The sequence below is a fragment of the Girardinichthys multiradiatus genome, chromosome 2 (assembly GCF_021462225.1).
Source record: "Girardinichthys multiradiatus isolate DD_20200921_A chromosome 2, DD_fGirMul_XY1, whole genome shotgun sequence".
Lineage (NCBI taxonomy): Eukaryota > Metazoa > Chordata > Actinopteri > Cyprinodontiformes > Goodeidae > Girardinichthys > Girardinichthys multiradiatus.
In genome coordinates, this window is record NC_061795.1 from 18,154,988 (window position 1) to 18,177,714 (window position 22,727).

Here is a 22,727-nt window from a genome sequence, read left to right on the forward strand (position 1 = left end):
CACTTTAAAAGTAATTGTGCTCTTTTAATTTTCTCACGTTTGTTACAAAAGAGGTTCCTTCTCTCTTCAGGGAAAGAAACAAAGTTGCTCTGTGCTGTACCTATTTTGGCCATCTATCAATTCTCCTTTCTCACTTTTTTCTTTTTATCAGTCATTTTATTAATTTTTAATGTGACTGACCCAATTATCAAAGGCCTTGGAGTTCTTCCTGGGTTCTGCTTGGCCTTTCCTTTTTCTTTTTAAAAGAACCATCATTTCTGCAGTTTCTGGAGAAACAGAGGCTGTGTTATTCCTCTGTCTAAATCAGTAAGCAACACTCACCGGTCTCTCTCAGTCTACTAAAAAGTTTTTTTTTGTTTTTTTTTAATCAGGTTTAAAGATATCCGTTGATGAACCGATGTAAGCTGACAGACACTCCTCTCACCCAGCCCATCTCCTGCCTCCTGCCTCCTCCTTCCCTCCCATCCTTTCACATCTGTGAATCTTACCTGACGGGACTCATTCATCAGGCCCCCTCCCAAGTCTCTTCTTTCCTCTGCTTGCCCCAGCCACCTGATCCCACCCTCCTATTGTTCCGCCAGCATCAACCGAGCTGAACAGACTATTGCTTCTGAGAGTCTGAGGAGATAGAAACTAAACTGAGCAGAGACGAAGGGCACACAGGTGCAGCTCCACTTGCTGCCTGAGGGATATCTGTCAAAGTCTCTTCATTTTGTCCTTCTCTCTTAGTGGTTTTACCCACTAAGAGCTATAACTTTTTTTTTTTTTTGCTGAAATATAGCTCCAGTCTGGCTTCGTACACTTTGAGGTCAGGGTGGTCCCAAGAGCCACAGTCCCCACAGGAAACATCCCTGCAGGCTGCTACTACAGAAGGAGGCAGGACCTGAATGAGATTCTAACAGAAGGATACCCTGCAGTCAGAATACCAGAGTATCAATATATGAACACACCAAAAATAAGATCAGAATATATAACATGATATAATTCCTGGTATTCAAAACAGATATAGTATCCCTTCTGCTGCTAAAATAAAATCACATATTTGATATTGTCAACAGGGGTGTAAAGATGAATCCAGCTCATGAGACCAAATATTGGGTATATGAGAATAAGATGAGATTTTTTACAATATTTCAGATGAAGCTAAAAATCAAAATTTAATTTGTTTCCACAAATTTATTAAAGGTTTTATAAATCTGTGTTATGGAGAATAGAATCAGTGTAGAATATCCCAGTCCAGGTTTGATAAGTTTAGTATTTTACATTTTGAACCATAAATGATTCATTGCATTTAATCATAGAAATGGGGTGAAATAGCTCTTTTGTCTAGCACCAATAGAAACCTCCATAGCAGATGCTGACTTTAGCATCAGTAGTTGCTTAACGGATTGTCAGTTATGGTATTCTGAGTGCTTAGAAATTGTATGTTGCCCGTCACTCTGTCTCAGTTTCTTTTTACTACAGATTGCCCAAAATCCTATCAGATCAAATACTTTTTAGGTGGAGCCTTCTTTTAGCCATTTTGCTGGCAGTCCACAGCAACAGGTGGGGGAGGGGAAGCGCTGCATTTCTTAGTTCTCAGTAATTATCAAAAAACATTAGCAATGGTATGATGAAAATTTGAATGGTTTTGATGCTTGTCTTATGTCACCAATGTGTGTTGACCTTTAATTTCCATGGAATGACTGTCCGTGCTTTTCCCCACAGGAAATATGTCAGAACACCTAAGTGTGTCTGTCTCGTAACCAAGAGCAAAAGTTTGAGGTCTTCTTTTAACGACTGACCAGCAGAGTGCAACAGCACTGCATTACTATATGTTCAATAAATAAAAAAAATTGCATTGATATGATAAAAGGTTAAAAGATTAACCATTTAAATTTTGAGTATGCCAATAACCAACACTCCCCTTAGTATTTTTCACTTTAAGGAAAAGTTCCCCAGAAAGGAATGATAAAAATGTCCGCCACTACTTTAATATATTTGATACCCTAAAATGTGAAGAATTGGACGGAAGTTGAAGTATAGCTCAGTTTGGCTTCCAATTCTTCCTGTTCATGTGAATGCAGCTGAAGTTGTTTTGTTTTTAAATAGTGCAGAGTTTCCCCGTTTTAATGTCGTGCATATTTTACATAATGCCGTTTAGCCCATATTGTGTCGTTCAGTTCCCCAGCAAGTTCCTCTCGGGTTGTAGTTGTCTGTCTAATTCAGCTCACCAAGGAGGAGGGTCCTTTTGATTTTTGGGGCACACCTGACCAGATTAAATGGAGCCCGTCCAGGCTGTGTGGACGCGTGGCTCCCAGCCATTTTCTCATTTGTGTTTCTCATTGTCGGTTGCAGCTCTCTTCCCTTCCCTTTGTTTGCCTCACGCTTCTGCTCAGTATCTGGCCAACGATTGATAAGACCCAATCCCTGACAATGCTTGGCACACGGCACAGGATCAGTGGCCACAGCGCTCGAACATTGTGGTGACTGTGTGTCTTTGCTGGCTTTAGGAAAGAAGTGGAATGCAGCTCACATCATTGTTTATCTACCTTTCCACTTCCAGATGGCACTCAGCAGAGAGAATGTGCTTCTTGACAACCTCCGTCTTTATCTCTTTTTCTTCCTTCTATCCACCCCTTTCTCCATCTCTCCTGTGGTTCTCTCTGGTCTGTGGATTTGCTTTTGGGTCCAGAATATGCAGCATGAGGTGAGACAGAGAGAGCCAAGAAGGCAGATTGGAACTTGAGAGGGAGCCCTTGAAAGTCAGGTGGTACTTTGATTGTTTGGAAAAAGTAATATATAATTTATCCTTTTTTGTGTAGTATCTTACAAAAGTATTCACAGCCCTTGAGCTTGTATACGTATTGTCACATTACAACTACAAACCTCAGCATATTTTTGGGGGATTTTCCATGATGGATCAACACAAAGTACTGCTTAATTGTGAGGTGAAAAGAAAATGATACATGTTCAAGTTTTTATTTGTATATCTGTATAATTTCAATGTCAGTACTTGTGGATCTAAATTTCAACTTATAATCTTACACCGAAGTGTTTGAAGCGCTTTCAAATCTTTTATTTTTTTTCTCAGGTCTGTGAATCATAAAAATCTTGCCTCAGATAACAATTGAGTCACCCAGCCCCAGTTCTCTTGGTCGTCTTGATTGATGGATGGTCAATTCCAGCAGCTGGAGATAATCACAGCATGTCAGCCTCCACCGATCAAAAGCCTTATCTGTGTCTGCCCACTGCCAGCATGCCACAAATGACCACAGGGACGTGTATTTTCAGTTTATTGTTTCGAAGCCCCTGGGAAGGGGAGCATGTTTGTGTGTACTAAACCTAGCCTTTTCAGGATTGTGCAACTGCATGCTCTGCTGGATGGATGCATTCACACGGAGATCACTTTTACAACAGGGCTATTTGCACCAAATGCTCCTTCCTACATTGGAAAACACATGCACTTCAATAAAAGCTGCATTTAAATGTTTTTTTTTAACCTATTTTACCTTGTGCCATTTAAGATGGAACATTCTCTTTCCTCTATTTTCCAGTGATTAGCTATTTGCTTCACAGTCTATGTCAATACCCTCAAACTGGATTGGAGCAATGCTCCGTGGTACTGTGTGATGCTTTTACTTTATAGTCCCTCTGCTTTCACCATCAAGAATCTGAACAAATCAAATTATCGGTCTTGAATGTTTATCTCAACAGTGGACTTGGACGAAAGTCTTGCTTCTCGCATCCGCTCTGCAGCCCAAGGGGCTTTGGAGGGGCTACTTTTCCCCCCAATGAGCTGCGCTAATTGTGGCCTAATGGCAAGCTGTTATAGCCTAGAGTGGTAAAAAGCCGTCGGTTGGTGAGGCTCACTGCTTTTCCTGTGCGGGCTGATTACGCTGTCCAGTTAATGCACCCTCCTCAGATACAAATGGAGGGTGGTTATTGCATGAGCAGAGACAGTCAGCCTGTCAAAATCACCCTCTCTGCCAGACAAGAGAGAGATAAGAGACAGGGAATATATTCTGGAGAGCCAATTTCACTGAGGGGACACAAGCATGGTGGTGCAATTATGAAATATAGCTTTCTGTTTCCATAATAACCTTCTATCCAAAGTCCATATACTGTATATAGACCAGTAACAAATGACCTGGTTACTGGTCCAGTGTAAATTTGAACCCATGGAATCCTACCGAAAGATGAAGCACTCCACAGTGAAAGTTTGTCTCGCTGGCTCAAAATTTTGTATTTGGATATTTGAAGTGGCAGACCAGACGAAACAGTAAAACACGTCTTTTTCGAGTTGTTATTGCTCCTGTTAGCCATTTCCAGTTTGCGTGGGAGTACGCGCCTGTGTGCCTCGGCTCCAGTTCTTCAGAAGTAAATGGAGAACTCTCATATGGGCTGTTTTTCTCTTACTATAATTAAACACCAGAGGATCACATGATTGTTTCAGCTTAAGATGCATTTTCTTTAAAAATATGTCCCCCCTCAGCATAACATTTGCTGCAAGACACACACTGACACCCAGTGAAACATGGCCTCAGCACTGCTGCCAGTTGTGTACAACACCCCCAGCCACTGCTGTACTGCTTACTGCGCATCCGTCTGGATAAACACTCAGACATGGTGCAAACCAGCTGTGTTACCAGCTCTTGAGCAAAAGTCTGAGGTGAAATAAAAATAGAGGGTTGGAAAATGATGAACTCAGCCTTTGCCATCTTTTTGGCAAAGGCTGATTTTTGTTGAAAGAAAAGCACCTATAAACCAGAAAACATCCTGGAGTTAAATGCGTACACCGGCTACTGAGACACAACTTTTTGCAAGAGAGTTCCAACCAAGTTTGTGGTTGTTGCTGGACAAACTTTGGACAGAAGAAAAGTTCAGGAGTGTGGATACTTTTGTAAAAAGCTACATTTATGCAGAACCACTCGACATTTGTTCCTCATATGTACTGTATATGAACAGACATCTAAACTATAATTTATTACATGACTTAGGATCTGGTTTGGACCCAGCAGCAACACAGTTACATACAATCAGTCTAAGTAAAATATGGTGAAACTCTTTTTTCTTTTTGCATCACTGCACATGCGAACTCTGCAAATCTTGCATCATTAAATCCAAATGTAGCTGGCATCAAATTACTCTCCTCAATAATTTTGTTATAAATCAATGTTTTAATTACCAACTCACATTTTATTGCTTAACTTTGTGGAAATGAGGCATTTCCAAGTCATTTCTCAGAAACCTGCTCGTTGCATACTGCAGTATCAGGTCCGATTCTGTCATTGTCCTATAACTTTTTTTTTTCTTAGTCGTTTTTACACCAAGCTAATATTTGTTTTCAATAACATAACCGGTAACTTTGCAACATTTTGTCCTTTTATTGCTAGCACAAACTTCAATGTATTTTATTGGAGGTTTGTGCGATTGAAACACAACGTAGAGCACAACTCTGAAGGAGTTCGATAAATTGTTTGAGGGTTGTTTTTCTTTTTTTTAAATAAGTGTTTAGTTAGCCCCCTTTACTCTAATGTTTCCAGTTAAAATACACTGAAATGCCTTCAGAAGTAAAGAGTGAATCTGTGTGTAATTCAATCTCAGGATAAATACTTTTGCATTGCACTGTATATCATAACACAGTGACCCAACTACTTACTTCCATTGGAGATGTTCCCATATTATCTAGAGCATGCACATCTCTGGAGAAAAAACAGTTTTTAATTTAGGTTTGGATTAAGAAAATCATTGAACACACCACGACATCGAACGGTTGCCGATGAGACGCTCTCATCCCTTTGGTACCAGAACACAGCCATGCCTGAGTCCACTTGCCATTACTGTGATTGTCTGCTAAAGGTGGTGGGATGCTGAGCACATTCACTCTGCCAGACAGCTTCATAAAACTGCTACTGATGATTCCCAGGGGAGCCCTCATCAGCGGCAGAGCACAGTGAAGCGCCTGAGGACTCTGCTTTCAGAAGTCACAACAGTTCTCCTGCCCACGGAGGGATAATAGCGAGAGGGGAGGGTAGAAAACAAGATGGCCGCTAAGCAATTGCATCTCTTCAATGGCTCATAGGGAGGTCATCCAGGAAGTAATGAGGTAAAGCGCTGCAGTCAAGCAGTAACTGTCAATCAGTTTGAAGATCGTTGGGTTATAATGAGCGCCTGTTGTGAGTAAGCACCTACATAACTTGGCAGCTCGGTTGAATGTAGACCACCTTTTAGCCTCTTTCAGCATCTGCCTCTCCTTCTGTAATCCCTTACATCCCTCATATCCCACCCCCCCCGCTCATTGAGAACTAGACAAGTAAAGCTAGCAATGGACCATTTCCCAAGCATAATCCAACATCTGTCTTCCTCATGTCTCCTACTTTGGCATGAAAACATTCCCTCCCTTCCTGCATCTTGTCTCCCTCCTCCCTCCCCACTTGCTGGTAGCCGTCACAGCCTCCGAACGATTTCCTCTCACAGGGAGCTTTCTCAGAGTCATTGTGGCAGTGTCAAACCAGCCTCCTATTTAAGCTCATTAAATCTTTCCAAGAGAATAGGAAATCAATGGTCCATACCGGTGCGCAAGAACTTTTCTCTTAATTTAATTTCCCCCTCCCCTGCATATCTGTTTGCATATCTTCTCCCTTTCTCCCATCATTTATGTCTGTTCTCCCCATCTTGTCATTCTCCTTTAAGTGGCAGAGGTGGTGGAGTGAAGGCCAAAAATGGTTGCCTTCAGAAACAGACCCCTGTTTGTGATGGGCTCCATGGTGAGAAGCTGTCCAGGCTGTTAGCTGTTGTTTAGCACCTGCCACTTGGAGCAGAATTGACTTGAAAGTTTTCTGCATGCTGACCAGAGTCAGGAGTTTGGGCTTTTGTTTCAGCCCATGGTGTTAGGAAGCAGCTTTTGAATAATACAGAATGTACTGGTGCAAAAATGTGGGGGATGTAGCTTGCTGATGTTTTAGACCTTAAAACACTCCGTCTTGTTTCCAACCTTGCCATTTTTTCACTTCATGTTTGCTTGTTGCTCCTAGGGCTACTAGTATGGAAAAATATTAATATTTTAAGATTATTGCCTGTCCCATTGTTTAAATAGTCTTTCTGTCTGTCCTTCCATCCATACATCCTTGCATTTGTTCATCCATATACCTGTCTATTACTTACCATCATTACTTACAGCCCATTTTTTTTCCAGTTCCCATATTTAAAGCCTGACCTCTGTAGAAATGGGGACCATAAAGTCAAAGTATACTGTAGCTATACTTGGGACAAATGACTAAAACAGACTGAAAACTATAGAAATCTCGGTCTGAAAAACGATGGGATTTGGACATAAAAACGCTGTATGAGCCCCGTATACAAGCGTCTGTGTGTGTTTGCTTGTGTGTCCTTGTGAGTACATGTCTGGCAGGGCTTTGTGCTGTTTGAAACCATGCCTTGGGACCAGGCCCACACCTTCTCTGGAGCTCCTGTAATTGCTCTTTTGGGGCCTTGTCTCTGGCTCTGAGCCTGTCGCCATCACTCTTCCTGTCATCTTTTTTTTGCCCTCCCTTTCTGTCTTCTTTCCCTGCATGGCTCATTATGGCTGATCCCCACCTGCCCAGTTGGGGAAATTCTCTTTGTACACATACACACTCATATTCAGTCATACATACAGAACCGCTCATACATACAGAACCGCTCAGCAGTTTTTTAGAGCTGCCTGTCACTCGGATGGTTTGTACACTATCTGCTATAAAACAGCTTTGCTAATACAATTTGGCAAAGAAATGGAAACAATAGGGCCATCAAAAATCCCCCCCCCCCCCCCACCCCCCCCTACTGCTGGTGCAAACAGACAGTTTTTCATTTATTTTGTGGCTGTTGGGGCAAAATGTTTCATCAAACCCCAACCCTTCAACAGTAGCTTCTGCTTTAGTACACATTAGCCTCAGGCACAGGCCTTTAACCACAGCCTTCTTTTCTATTTTAAATCCAGCCTTCCTTCTGCCATGTCACCCAGCAGCCCTTTCCATACCTATTCCCAGGCTAGTGGGCTTCGTTTGAACGATAATGGATATGGCCAGTTGCAGCTGCTCAGCAGCAGGCACTATCACAGGACTTATCTAAGGACCTGAGAGTGGCCTGTGATGAATGGCTTGGAGCTGTGTGTCTTCTCCAATCAATAACCTACTAGCACCCAGATGAGCTAGATCCCTCTTCGTTCGCTCTCTCTCCACACCCCAACTCATCTACTCATACATCTCCCCCTCATAATATCCCACCATGTTTGTGAACTTTTCCCTCCCATTCTTTCTCTGAATTGGGCCATTGATCTCTTATCCTTGACTTGTTTTAAATAAAGAGCTGGTATCTCTTCCACCCGAGCATACAAACCTTTTGACAGTAGTTATTGCTATTCTGGCAGCCCACCTTACACACACTTTTTTTTTTTTTTTAGGTAGGTCAAAGCCTTGTGGTCCCAACGCTTCTGTAATGGAGAAATTATTATTATTATTTTTATTAATTTATTATTATTATTATTATTATTATTGGACAGATTAAATACAACTTGAGTAATTTTCAAAAACATTAATATATAAACAAGACGTGTTGAATGTATTTAAAATTTTCTCTAATCCAAACAGGATTAAAATGGCACATACAGGCTGTAATAAATGTATACACACCCAGTAGTATTTGGATAAGCATCCCTTAGTAAACAGCAGGGAAACCCCTCACTTTTTATATCCATAAACAAGCTACTGATATAAATCTAGCTGCATATTTGACCACTCTTTTAATAAGAGTTGGTAGAGCACATTTATATTGGTTTGTGTCCTGAGACTAAGCTTTTAAGCGTAGCCCATAATTTTTCAACACAATTGAGGCTGTTGCCATTCCAGGAGCTTTATGTTAGTCTGCTTGATCCAATCCAAAACCAGATTTGATGTTCTTTTCGGGATCGTTGCCCTGTTGGAACAGGTCTGAACTCTATGATAAACTGGAAGATGCTAGAACATCAATGTGACTCTTCACAGGGAAGTGATGTTCATACCAACATGGACTGAGAGGATGCTGATCAAGAAAGACGTTGATTGATGCAAGTTGGGCTTCGGACAAGACAATGATCCTAACCATCAAACCTGTTTTTTCTTGGATAAAGCAGGTTAACATAATACTTCTGGAATGACCTCAGTCTCAACTGTACTGAAAATGCAGTGACTATACCACACCAACCAATTTGAATGAACTGTACTATTTCTCATAAATATAGGCATATATCCAATCAAAATCTAGCCAGAACCGTGCTAATGGCTAATAGATAGATAGATATAAAATCAACAATTTCACACTAGTGCACCCAATTAATTAAAAAACTTTTTGTTTTTTGTTTTATAATCATAACAAACTAAAAAAAAAAGAATTCACAAAAGCCCAAAACTAATCACCTTCATGCTGATGATGAGTGAAAGTAAATCTCTGATCGACAGTGTAGGTTGGCTTTTGATCTACATTTTCTGCACTTTTTCTGAGGAACTGGCGATCAAAAGAGCGTTACTGAGTTTTTTTCCTTCCATCCTCTAAGGACATGTAGTAGTGCATCCTCTCTTCCCTCTCATCTCTGTCTCCTCCCATCCTGCTTCTCTCCTCTCCCCCTGTAGCTCTAATCTTCCCTCTGATCTGCTCTTGTCTCTGTCACAAAGAGCAGAATCTCAGCCTGATAATTGCATGTCTGCCGGCCACCACACCTGTTGCTGTCACTACAGCTGTGTTGGGGAGCCGTGCAGGCGTTGCCCTCTGGCCTCGGTAGCTCTAACTCTCACCTCCACCACCTTTGCTGAAGGTAGAAACCTTCAGAGATGTTGGAGTGTGATTTTGGCAGTGGGTACATGTGGAGTTGAGTGCATTCCCACACTTCATTGTGTTTATCTGTAACCTTCAGTTCCACCTTAAGCATAAATGTCTGTGCAAAGGTGTGCATGCATCTTCCCAAACCTTCACCAGTACTGACAATCTCCTCTCTCACCTTCTAATCATCCCCTCTTTCTTCCCCTCCAGAACCCAAGCCCTTAATGAAGCTGGGGGTCAGCGGCAGAGTGTGGCTAATTGGCCAAGTTTGCCCGGGGCTCCGGCTACCTGTGATTGAAGTGTCCAGTGAGCACCCACTGTGCAGCCACTGCTGCACCCTTCTCTGTTCCACTCCAGCAGCCAAGACGCTCCCTGCACCCCTGTCGGCCTCTCTCTAGTGAGTAGCACCCAAGGTCATTTTTTTTTTCACTTATCCTCTAATTTACTTGGTCTACTTTTCTCTGTTCTTGTGCTTTTTTGTGCAAAGAAGAATCCTCAGAGTCCAGATATTTTCTGGATCAATAGCTCTGCTCATCACACTTTTTGGAATATTCTTAAAAACCTTTACAACTTATATGCTCTTTCTGAAGCTGTGTTTTTGCTGCTAAACTTGTTAAATTTCCACTTGTATTCCCTTCATATTCTCACTTTCTGTGGCTTGCGCTCTGCCAACACTCTTTGTCCTCACAGTTGGACTTGAAATTTTTGATGGTCTCCCATTTGTCAGCAGCCAATGTGGGAGGAAAAAAGCAGTTCATCTCCTGTTTTTCTTCTGATGGGTGAATCAGTCTCAGGCTTTGAGTATACAGCAGGATGTGCATCTAATGAGGTGGAGGTTGTATAATGTCAGGGTTACTATGCAGTCTGAAAAGGTATGGAAATAGGAATGGGTGTTTTTCAGGTCTGGATGAGAAAAGAGGAAGAAACATATTTGTACATCCAGATTTGATGATCAATCCCCCTGTCTAAAAGTTATTTAAGGGGAAAAAGTCCCACTCTTTTAGATGTTAAATAATGCAATTATAGCTGTACATGAGTATGACCTAATAACTGTAACTATTCAATCTTAAGCTGTTTGTCCCCCTTTTTTTTTTACTTGCACATTTTTCACATGGTTTCTACTCATTTCCATCCAGCCATCCATCCATGCATCCAACCAGTAAATAGTCCAGCCCCCTCTTTCCTCTTTTCACTTGTTAACAGTTTTGACCCCTATGTTTAATCTGTTTGCACACCAGTTTTGGAGGAAAGAAACTGATGAGATTCAAGAAAAGGGTCGTCGAGGTACAAGTCCTGTTACCCAGCAGATGGCTGCAGACCTCACCTGGGAGATTTGCTGGTGGTGTGTAACTCCAAAATACCATGAGGTGTTTTTATTTTATTTTATTTTTATTTTTTGCTGCACTTATGGATGTGGAACATTGCTGGACAATAAATGGTCAGCACTCTGTGTCAGGAAACAATGGCCCAATTATAAGTCAGACTTTCTCCTACAAGTTGAGAGAAGTTTATAAAAGTTATAACTCTGTCCATCCTTGTAAAACCTTATTTGCACACTATTAAGATCTCTGCTTGTTTAGTAACGGATATGAGTAATTAAATCTGCTCTGATGCTCATTAACTGAAGATTCCCAGTAATTAACTGCTGCTGTAATGGTTTTATGGAGAGCGTTGTTAAAACTTTTTCTTCACATGTTTAATTGAAGGGGAGAAACAGTACACTGCGCACCCAGTCAAAGAGATGAATTAAGGTGAACAACATTGCAACATAGTTGTGAATGATATATTATTGCTTGTCTGATATTTATCACTTTGTCATAAACTGTTTCTGTGGCGTTCCTTAAACATTCAAGCCATCAGAACGCTCGAGGAGTTGCTAATTTCTTATGATGCCTCTTACTCATCTGTCGAGTGCATAGCTTGACAGATTACTCATTTTTTTTCTTCATGCATCTTCCTCATTATCAGCTGTTTTCTTTGGTTATTACTGTTGTGCTCCACGTTCCATCACGTTTCCAGCAGTCTTCTGCAACCACCAGCTAGCCCTCTGCTGTTACAGATAAATAAAATGTGGATAATTTGAAATCTTGGCTACCCCAGGTGGCAGAGCACAGGCATCTCTCCATCCCAGTTCTATTAAGTGAGCACAGCCAGAATAAAATATTTAAACTACACGTGTGACCCAAAATACATCCCATTAAATATTCACACTCCTTATTTATGGAGTTTTCACTGTTTATCCTTTTGTTGTTTACATTCTTTATCTCATGTCCCAGAAGATGGTGTAAATGTCATGGTAATGACATACTTTTTGCTATCCATGAGGATTAGGAAGTGTCAATCATTTTTCCCAGGAGGCTTTGCATTGGCGCTACCCCAGAGCAAAGAGCTACGTGGGGGATGAATGAATCAACATGCACAAATAAATGTTGTTTTTTTTTCTAGTGAGAGGGCAGGGCCTGGAGTTTTTTATAGTCTTGTGCAACAGAATTATGCAAATTTTAGGTCAAGATTTTAGATTTAAAATCTTTCTTTTTTTTCTGTATGTTGTTTAGGAAATAGTAATCAAAGCTGTTCATGGGGCAGTATTGTCTTATGAAACTTCAAACTGAGCAAAAATCATTGATGCACAAATAAAAATTCTGCATGATTTTCTCATTACCAGTTTTTGTTCTTGTCTTCAACTTGCTTGATACAGAGTTTTGCTTATTCTGTTTTCTCTTTAGGAACTGTAGAAAAAGAAAAGCAATGTTTTTCATTTTTCCTTCCCCATTTATTGCACAAGCAGAGGTGATGTCTGTGTTTTTAGAGTGCACTCACTGTAAAACAGGGTTTTAATGCAAAACAAATCCTTTATGATTATGCAGTCGACGTTTTAAACTGCCAATAGCAGTAAGCACAGTTAGTGTGGCGAGCATTGCTAAAACAGCCCGACTCCAATGCTGAGATTTACAAAAGGCTGTCAGCATGTTTTATGACAGAGGTCTCAAGGGAAGAGACAAAGTCCCTTTTCTGTACACGTTCACCCTTCCTGTTATCTGCTGAACAAACTGCAGCCACGTCTCAATGTGTCTCAACACTTGCTTGCATCCTTTTGCTTCCTCTGTTTTTATTTTCATCATATTATAAATCCTAAAAAAGCAGAGCTTTGAGTTTTCTTCAGTTAGTAACATCATCCACAACAAATATTGTCGTCGTGCGGTGTGTTCACTGTCCTGTTAGATCTCAGTGCTGCATTTGATACAGTCGATCACAATATTCTCTTAGAAAGGCTGGAATATTCTATAGGGATCAGGGGAACAGCGCTAAGCTGGTTTAAATCTTATTTGTCTGACAGATTCCGGTTTGTTCATGTAAATGATAAATCATCTTTAAACTCCAGGGTTAATTGTGGAGTACCACAGGGTTCAGTACTTGGGCCAATTCTTTTTATTATATACAGGTCCTTCTCAAAATATTAGCATATTGTGATAAAGTTCATTATTTTCCATAATGTCATGATGAAAATTTAACATTCATATATTTTAGATTCATTGCACACTAACTGAAATATTTCAGGTCTTTTATTGTCTTAATACGGATGATTTTGGCATACAGCTCATGAAAACCCAAAATTCCTATCTCACAAAATTAGCATATTTCATCCGAACAATAAAAGAAAAGTGTTTTTAATACAAAAAACGTCAACCTTCAAATAATCATGTACAGTTATGCACTCAATACTTGGTCGGGAATCCTTTTGCAGAAATGACTGCTTCAATGCGGCGTGGCATGGAGGCAATCAGCCTGTGGCACTGCTGAGATCTTATGGAGGCCCAGGATGCTTCGATAGCGGCCTTTAGCTCATCCAGAGTGTTGGGTCTTGAGTCTCTCAACGTTCTCTTCACAATATCCCACAGATTCTCTATGGGGTTCAGGTCAGGAGAGTTGGCAGGCCAATTGAGCACAGTGATACCATGGTCAGTAAACCATTTACCAGTGGTTTTGGCACTGTGAGCAGGTGCCAGGTCATGCTGAAAAATGAAATCTTCATCTCCATAAAGCTTTTCAGCAGATGGAAGCATGAAGTGCTCCAAAATCTCCTGATAGCTAGCTGCATTGACCCTGCCCTTGATAAAACACAGTGGACCAACACCAGCAGCTGACACGGCACCCCAGACCATCACTGACTGTGGGTACTTGACACTGGATTTCTGGCATTTTGGCATTTCCTTCTCCCCAGTCTTCCTCCAGACTCTGGCACCTTGATTTCTGAATGACATGCAGAATTTGCTTTCATCCGAAAAAAGTACTTTGGACCACTGAGCAACAGTCCAGTGCTGCTTCTCTGTAGCCCAGGTCTGGGGAATGCGGCACCTGTAGCCCATTTCCTGCACACGCCTGTGCACGGTGGCTCTGGATGTTTCTACTCCACACTCAGTCCACTGCTTCCGCAGGTCCCCCAAGGTCTGGAATCGGCCCTTCTCCACAATCTTCCTCAGGGTCCGGTCACCTCTTCTCGTTGTGCAGCGTTTTCTGCCACACTTTTTCCTTCCCACAGACTTCCCACTGAGGTGCCTTGATACAGCACTCTGGGAACAGCCTATTCGTACAGAAATTTATTTCTGTGTCTTACCCTCTTGCTTGAGGGTGTCAATAGTGGCCTTCTGGACAGCAGTCAGGTCGGCAGTCTTATCCATGATTGGGGTTTTGAGTGATGAACCAGGCTGGGAGTTTTAAAGGCCCCAGGAATCTTTTGCAGGTATTTAGAGTTAACTCTTTGATTCAGATGATTAGGTTCATAGCTCGTTTAGAGACCCTTTTAATGATATGCTAATTTTGTGAGATAGGAATTTTGGGTTTTCATGAGCTGTATGCCAAAATCATCCGTATTAAGACAATAAAAGACCTGAAATATTTCAGTTAGTGTGCAATGAATCTAAAATATATGAATGTTAAATTTTCATCATGACATTATGGAAAATAATGAACTTTATCACAATATGCTAATATTTTGAGAAGGACCAGTATATGCTTCCAATAGGTAGTATTATCAGGCAGCATAGGATACATTTTCACTGTTACGCTGATGATACTCAGCTTTACTTTACCAGGAGTAATGTTGAAAAACTTGTCCATGCATTTGTTACTTCAAGGCTGGACTATTGTAATTCGTTACTATCAGGATGTCCACAAAATGTAGTTAAAAGCCTTCAGCTGATTCAAAATGTTGCAGCAAGAGTTCTGATGAAAATTAAAAAGAGAGATCATATTTCTCCTATTTTAGAGATCATATTTCTCCTATTTTAGCGTCCCTTCATTGGCTTCCTGTTAAATCCAGAATAGAATTTAAAATTCTCCTCCTCACATATAAAGCCCTTAATAATCTAGCTCCATCATACATCAGAGATCTGATTGATCCATATGTTCCTAACAGAGCACTTTGTTCTCAGACTGCAGGTTTACTGGTGGTTCCTAGAGTCTCTAGAAGTAGAATGGGAGGCAGATCCTTTAGTTATCAAGCTCCTCTCCTGTGGAACCAGCTCCCGGTTTTGGTCCGTGAGGCAGACACCCTGTCTACTTTTAAGGCTAGGCTTAAAACTTTCCTTTTTGATAAAGCTTATAGTTAAGAGTGGCTTAGGTTATCAGGGAGGGAGCCTTCCTCCCTCCCTATTGGATGGAGTAAGGGGGAGTCAGGTTTAGCCTAAACCGGCTCAGTTATGGTTGAGATGCAAACACACCCTCCATTTCTGCTACCTGTATGACCCCCTCTCTTTTCCAATGGTTATGGTCAATCTGACAGAGAGAGGTATCCCAATCATTGTGATTTTTAGTATAACAATGACCATCAGTGGGCTCTAGATGGACAAACTGTCTACTTTTAAGGCTAGGCTTAAAACTTTCCTTTTTGATAAAGCTTATAGTTAAGAGTGGCTTAGGTTATCAGGGAGGGAGCCTTCCTCCCTCCCTATTGGTTGGAGTAAGGGGGAGTCAGGTTTAGCCTAAACCGGCTCAGTTATGGTTGAGATGCAAACACACCCTCCATTTCTGCTACCTGTATGACCCCCTCTCTTTTCCAATGGTTATGGTCAATCTGACAGAGAGAGGTATCCCAATCATTGTGATTTTTAGTATAACAATGACCATCAGTGGGCTCTAGATGGACAAACTGTCTACTTTTAAGGCTAGGCTTAAAACTTTCTGTTTTGATAAAGCTTATAGTTAGAGTGGCTTAGGTTATCCTGAGCTATCTCTGTAGTTATGCTGCTATAGGCTTAGGCTGCTGGAGGACATAATGACCAATTTCACCCTCTTCGCTACATTCTCACAATACTCTCCAATTTTGCATTATTTGCTGTTATTTTAGTTTTTAACTTTATGTTCTCTCTCTTTTCTCTTCCTAGAAGCTACACCTGGCCTGACTCTGTGTCTACCTGTGAGAGGGGCATCGTCCAAGCTTCTGTTGGCAACAACTTAATGCTCACCCTCTACCGATGATCCACATAGCCCTGTCTTTCAGTGTTTAACCCTTTCTCTCTCCTAGACATGGCGATTGACTGAGCTTAACTGTAACTAATTATATGTGCTCTCTTTCAGACTCTAACCTTGAAAACTGGCTCAGAGTTTATCTGTTCTTTCTTTCTAGATGAAACGACTAAAGGAGCTACATCCATTAACATTTACTTTTCCTTCCCATAGAAGGTACTCCTGGATCAGTGCTTCTTTGTTCTCTTTGTGTTTTTGAAAACCTTTACATTTTCGTCACGAACATTTCTTTGAAATTACTAAAAGTAACTTTTTTTTACATAACACATAATATTTAATGATAAATTTGTTTTGCTAAAACACAGGAATTCGTTGTTTGTTTTTCTTTAAAGGATATTTTCCCATGGTCTCAGTGACTTTATTTTTGTTTTTTATACCCGTGAGCTACATGAGCTCAATCCTGTCTATTTTTGTCTCCAATGGTAATTACATAAGCTAACTGCAGGCTTTAAAGATGTATAATCATCAAGCAAGTTTTGAATGGTACAGGGTGTATATATAAATGCCTAATAAATGTCTGAAAATGTTCAGAAATGCTCATATGTCCTCCAGACACATGTGCTAGCTGGTAAACGTTTTTGCCTGAGGCCAGCATAGACATGGGACCTCCTTCACCCACCCAGGTCTGGTGTTGCTCATCAGACTCTGCAAATGTCACGTCCTTGCGGTACCAAAAATAATATAAACCACCTTGTTCCTGACTCATCACAGGCCCCCGGCCCTCCTCCTGCAAGCTCCCCCACCTCCAACATGGTACTGCAATGTTCCAGTTTTCCATTGCCCCCTGCGAATATCCAAGCTGTCGAGTCGGACCGGGCTGAGCGTTTTCTTGCCGGGGCACAGTTGGAACAGATCCGGCCTCCAGGCCACATATAATGCTCCACTCCAGGTCGTGCAAACAAGGCCTGCCCTATGCAGCTGTCATGTACAGCCTTTGGATTTCTACTGTGCGTTTCTTTTTGTAATTACTTTTTCAGTGTTTGTGATCAGTTGCTTATTTTGAATGTGATAGCTCTGCATGCTTGACAGCTTTAAGCTCATTCTATGAATGACTGAATTTGCACTGAATCATAGAGATCAGCCCTTTGTTTATCAACAAGGTGTGGAATTGCAGATGTCTATATAAATGATGCAGATGGTTTTTTTGTTTTCTCTGCCTATTTTGCAGAGATGTGCTTTTTTTTAAATCAGCAGGTGTAATAACGGTCGTCTTTCAGTGGATTTTACGAGCTATAAAATAGGCTGAGTTAATCACCACATCTGCAGCTTTTGTTAGGCTGGGAACTGAGGCCTTCAGGAATGATAGGAACATAACATGAGCAGCGAGGGGAGGGTGATGGCTTGTTGAAAGACGGATTCCAGACGAGCCTCTCAAACAAGTTTCATGTCAAATGCACAGACATACAAATCTCCACAATGATCTGCCAAGTTTCCACAGAAATCACTGGAGCAGGAATAGCCGAATTTCACACCCCCGCCCTCAGCCTCCCCCTTGCTTCCCTCCTGTCAGCTATCACTGGACGCTGCTTGGCAGGAGGGGGTGATGGGGAACATCTGTGAAAATCTGTGTGGTTGAATACACTTACCCGATAAAGAAGGTGGTGTTTATTTATTTTAATATTTTTGAGGATATATTTAAAATGTAAGCAGTTCAGTCAATTATTTCTGCACAGATCACATTGTGGAATGACTGAAATTTTAACTTCTATTGGAGGAGAAGTTAACACACTTCCTACGTAGCTAAATTACTTCCTGTGGCTGACAAGAACAAAGTCAGAGCACTTCCCTGTTGGTTTATTTCCAACTTTTTTTTGCATATGTGTGCACCGTCAGTGCTCTGTTCGTCTGGTTACTAGTTTATCATCAGGTAAATAAACTGGGAGAATGATTCAGCAGGTCTCTGGACGCTCCTCTGCAGCTGCCAGAGATGTGAGTGCTTGGATTAACTGAAGTCTCTTTTATTTGGTCGCTCGGTGGAATATAAATAATGAAATGGAGCTCGTAATTGGTGGTTCTCGGTAATTAGGACCAAGCTGTCAGCTAGTAAAGTTGCTTCAGTCTGATGGCGCAGCAGCAAGGGCAGTAATTACTATTATCTATGGGGGTTTGTTGACACAACAATAATCCTGTCCTCAACTAGGATGGTAAGGCTTATGTTTACTGTTACTAGTGTTTAAAGGTTCAGGAAGAAAATTGTGATAAAGACAGAAATGTTTTTATATTTGGTCAAAGAATCTGTAGAATGAGCAACATCAACTCATCGCTGTAAATGGAGCAGGAGACCCCTGTCTCAGAATTTTCTGCTGAGAGACCGACTGTGAGAAAAACTTGTCCATATTTTCATTAGTGAAACAGTGTGACCTTCAATCATAAACAGCATTATCAACCATTTCAGCAGGTTTTCTAATGCCCATGTAACTCTGTCATTTCATTCATGGTCACTGCCGGGGTCATCCTTGGTGTGGAGCATATCTGCCTGCCTGACTCTGCTCCTCAGTGAGATAGATTGGATTCCCAACTTCTCACATCAGAATCAGAATCCGCTTTATTGCCAAGTTCGTACATACAAACAAGGAATTTGACTCCGGTACACTTTGCTCTTTTGTTCTGTTTTTGCATTACAGAATATCCAAATTTACAATTTACAATGTACAATATACACATATCTAACAGAAAAGGTGCATTTGCAACATCTGTATGCTGTTGTTCTGTACTCTATTGAATGTTCATCAGAGAAACGGCCTGGGGGAAGAAACTGTCTTTGTGGCGGCTGGTTTTAGTAAACAGTGCTCTGTAGCGGCGGCCTGAAGGTAAAACTCTAAACAGTTTATGTGCAGGGTGTGTGGGGTCTGCAGAGATTTTAGCAGCTCTTTTCTTGACCCTAGACCTGTATAAGTCCTGGATGGAGGGAAGGTCAGCCCTGACTATTCTCTCTGCATTCCTGATTATTCGTTGCAGTCTGGACCTGTCCTGTTTTGTGGATGAGCCAAATCACACTGAGATGGATGAAGACAGGACAGACTGAATGATGGCAGTGTAGAAGATGACCAACAACTCCTGTGGAAGGTTGAACTTCTTGAGTTGCCTCAGGAAGTACAGTCTCTGCTGGGCCTTCTTTCGAACACATGCCTCTATTTCTACACACACACACACAGCTTGAATCTTTCTATTCTTACAGGGACTTTGCATTGACTTCCATTCATTTTTCATTCCGTTATATAGCCTAACCCTGACACCAAACTCACCCTAACCTAAACTCAATTCACAACTTGATCCTAAGCCAACAACAGCATTTTCCCCCATGGGGACTAAGCTTTGGTCCCCACAAGCAGCAGTGGGTCCTAACAACTTTGTGGATTTTCAGAAAATGGGCCTCATCATGTAACAAACAACCAAAAAAAAAAAACAAACTGATGGTTACTTCAGATTGTTAAATCATAATCTTATGTTAACTACACAGGAGCCCTAAGTAGCCTTTCTGTTGTGATCGACAATTAAATTTTTATATGAAGACTAGAGCTTTACAATATATCGATTCACAATCATCTTCTTAGTAACAATGTCTGCAAAATTATAATTTCAATGGATTGCTTTGATACAGTTTTTGAGTTTCAATCAACAGGCTTTAAAACTCTGGATACCAATGATATATAATTGGCCAGTTGGAGAAACTCGTACTCCTCCTGATGCCTACATGAGATTCATATTTAAATGGATAAGAAGCTCACATGGTGAGGAGATTGAAATGATGGAAAATAAAGAGAAGAGTCAGGATAATGTAGGTCAGTCTTAATCAATATAGTCATTGCAACAATCGGCAATACTATCACTATGACATGTTTTCTTGAGTTTTTATTAAGACCAAGGGTGACGTCACCTCATGTATGCAGTTAAATACGATTTCACTATGTCAAAACATAGACAAAATGATTTTGAGTTCCCAGTTAAATGCATGTTCTATATAGTCTTTAGCATGTTATATTTGCATGTAGCACTATTGGCACAGTTAACGTTACACAGTTATCTCTGCATGTATTCTCTGAAGAACTAGTGGTCCTTTTGAGGCCTCTATAAGGCTGCAAAAATTACTTTATCCAGCATTTTCCATAGCAGGTGGAGTCAGACTCCCCAAACATATAAAAACAAAGCAACTGTTGAAAACGTTCAGCTTCCTGTTATCTGCCAATGTCTAATTTCTTGTTGTAGCAGTCGGATGGAACAGCAGATCTTCCTACATTAACAATAAATAGAAAAATAAAAAAATAAATATATATATACAGGGGTTAGACAATGAAACTGAAACACCTGTCATTTTAGTGTGGGAGGTTTCATGGCTAAATTGGACCAGCCTGGTAGCCAGTCTTCATTGATTGCACATTGCACCAGTAAGAGCAGATTGTGAAGGTTCAATTAGCAGGGTAAGAGCACAGTTTTGCTCAAAATATTGAAATGCACACAACATTATGGGTGACATACCAGAGTTCAAAAGAGGACAAATTGTTGGTGCACGTCTTGCTGGCGCATCTGTGACCAAGACAGCAAGTCTTTGTGATGTATCAAGAGCCACGGTATCCAGGGTAATGTCAGCATACCACCAAGAAGGACGAACCACATCCAACAGGATTAACTGTGGACGCAAGAGGAAGCTGTCTGAAAGGGATGTTTGGGTGCCAACCCGGATTGTATCCAAAAAACATAAAACCACAGCTGCCCAAATCACGGCAGAATTAAATATGCACCTCAACTCTCCTGTTTCCACCAGAACTGTCTGTTGGGAGCTCCACAGGGTCAATATACACGGCCGGGCTGCTATAGCCAAACCTTTGGTCACTCATGCCAATGCCAAACGTCGGTTTCAATGATGCAAGGAGCGCAAATCTTGGGCTGTGGACAATGTGAAACATGTATTGTTCTCTGATGAGTCCACCTTTACTGTTTTCCCCACATCCGGGAGAGTTACAGTGTGGAGAAGCCCCAAAGAAGCGTACCACCCAGACTGTTGCATGCCCAGATTGAAGCATGGGGGTGGATCAGTGATGGTTTGGGCTGCCATATCATGGCATTCCCTTGGCCCAATACTTGTGCTAGATGGACGCGCCATGCCAAGGACTACCGAACCATTCTTGAGGACCATGTGCATCCAATGGTTCAAACATTGTATCCTGAAGGCGGTGCTGTGTATCAGGATGACCATGCGCCAATACACACAGCAAAACTGGTGAAAGATTGGTTTGATGAACATGAAAGTGAAGTTGAACATCTCCCATGGCCTGCACAGTCACCAGATCTAAATATTATTCAGCCACTTTGGGGTGTTTTGGAGGAGCGAGTCAGGAAACGTTTTCCTCCACAATTATCACGTAGTGACCTGGCCACTATCCTGCAAGAAGAATGGCTTAAAATCCCTCTGACTACTGTGCAGGACTTGTATATGTTTTCCCAAGACGAATTGGCTGCAAAAGGAGGCCTGGATTTTGAGTCACACACAAAATTAAAGTGGAAAAACACTACAGGCTGATCCAACTTTGATGTAATGTCCTTTAAACAAGTCAAAATGAGGCTCAGTATTGTGTGTGGCCTCCACGTGCCTGTATGACCTCCCTACAACGCCTGGGCATGTTCCTGATGAGACAGCAGATGGTCTCCTGAGGGATCTTCTCCCAGACCTGGACTAAAGCATCCGCCAATTCCTGGACAGTCTGTGGTGCAACGTGACGTTGGTGGATGGAGCGAGACATGGTGTCCCAGATGTGCTCAATCGGATTCAGGTCTGGGGAACGGGCGGGCCAGTCCATAGCTTCAATGTCTTCATCTTGCAGGAACTGCTGACACACTCCAGCCACATGAGGTCTAGCATTGTCCTGCATTAGGAGGAACCCAGGGCCAACCGCACCAGCATATGGTCTCACAAGGGGTCTGAGGATCTCATCTCGGTACCTAATGGTTATCAGGTTACATCTGGCGAGCACATGGAGGGCCATGTGGCCCTCCAAAGAAATGCCACCCCACACCATTACTGACCCACTGCCAAACCAGTCATGCTGAAGGATGTTGCAGCCAGCAGATTGCTCTCCACGGTGTCTCCAAGGTGCCAGTGGCGAATTTGCCAATCCTGGTGTTCTCTGGCATATGCCAAGCGTCCTGCACGGTGTTGGGCTGTGAGCATAACCTCCATTTGTGGACGTCGGGCCCTCATACCATCCTCATGGAGTCTGTTTCTAAGCGTTTGTGCAGACACATGCACATTTGTGCTGGTGGTCATTTTGCGGGGGCTCTGGCAGTGCTCCTCCTGTTCCTCCTTGTACAAAGGCGGAGGTAGCGGTCCTGCTGCTGGGTTGTTGCCCTCCTACGGCCTCCTCCATGTCTCCTGGTGTACTGGCCTGTCTCCT

The 22,727-nt window shown here is 41.8% G+C and overlaps 1 protein-coding gene across 2 annotated transcripts in view; it reads left to right on the forward strand.

Annotated features, from left to right (window-relative positions):
• plxnb2b (plexin b2b) overlaps window positions 1–22,727 on the forward strand; it is a 179,969-nt gene that overhangs the window by 21,268 nt on the left and 135,974 nt on the right. Inside the window, exon 2 of one of the 2 annotated variants that reach the window (XM_047387797.1) lies at window positions 10,024–10,226. The gene's annotated coding sequence lies outside the window, so the exon portion shown is untranslated. The remainder of the gene's footprint in view (window positions 1–10,023; window positions 10,227–22,727) is intronic. The other variant, XM_047387788.1, reaches the window with a different exon arrangement.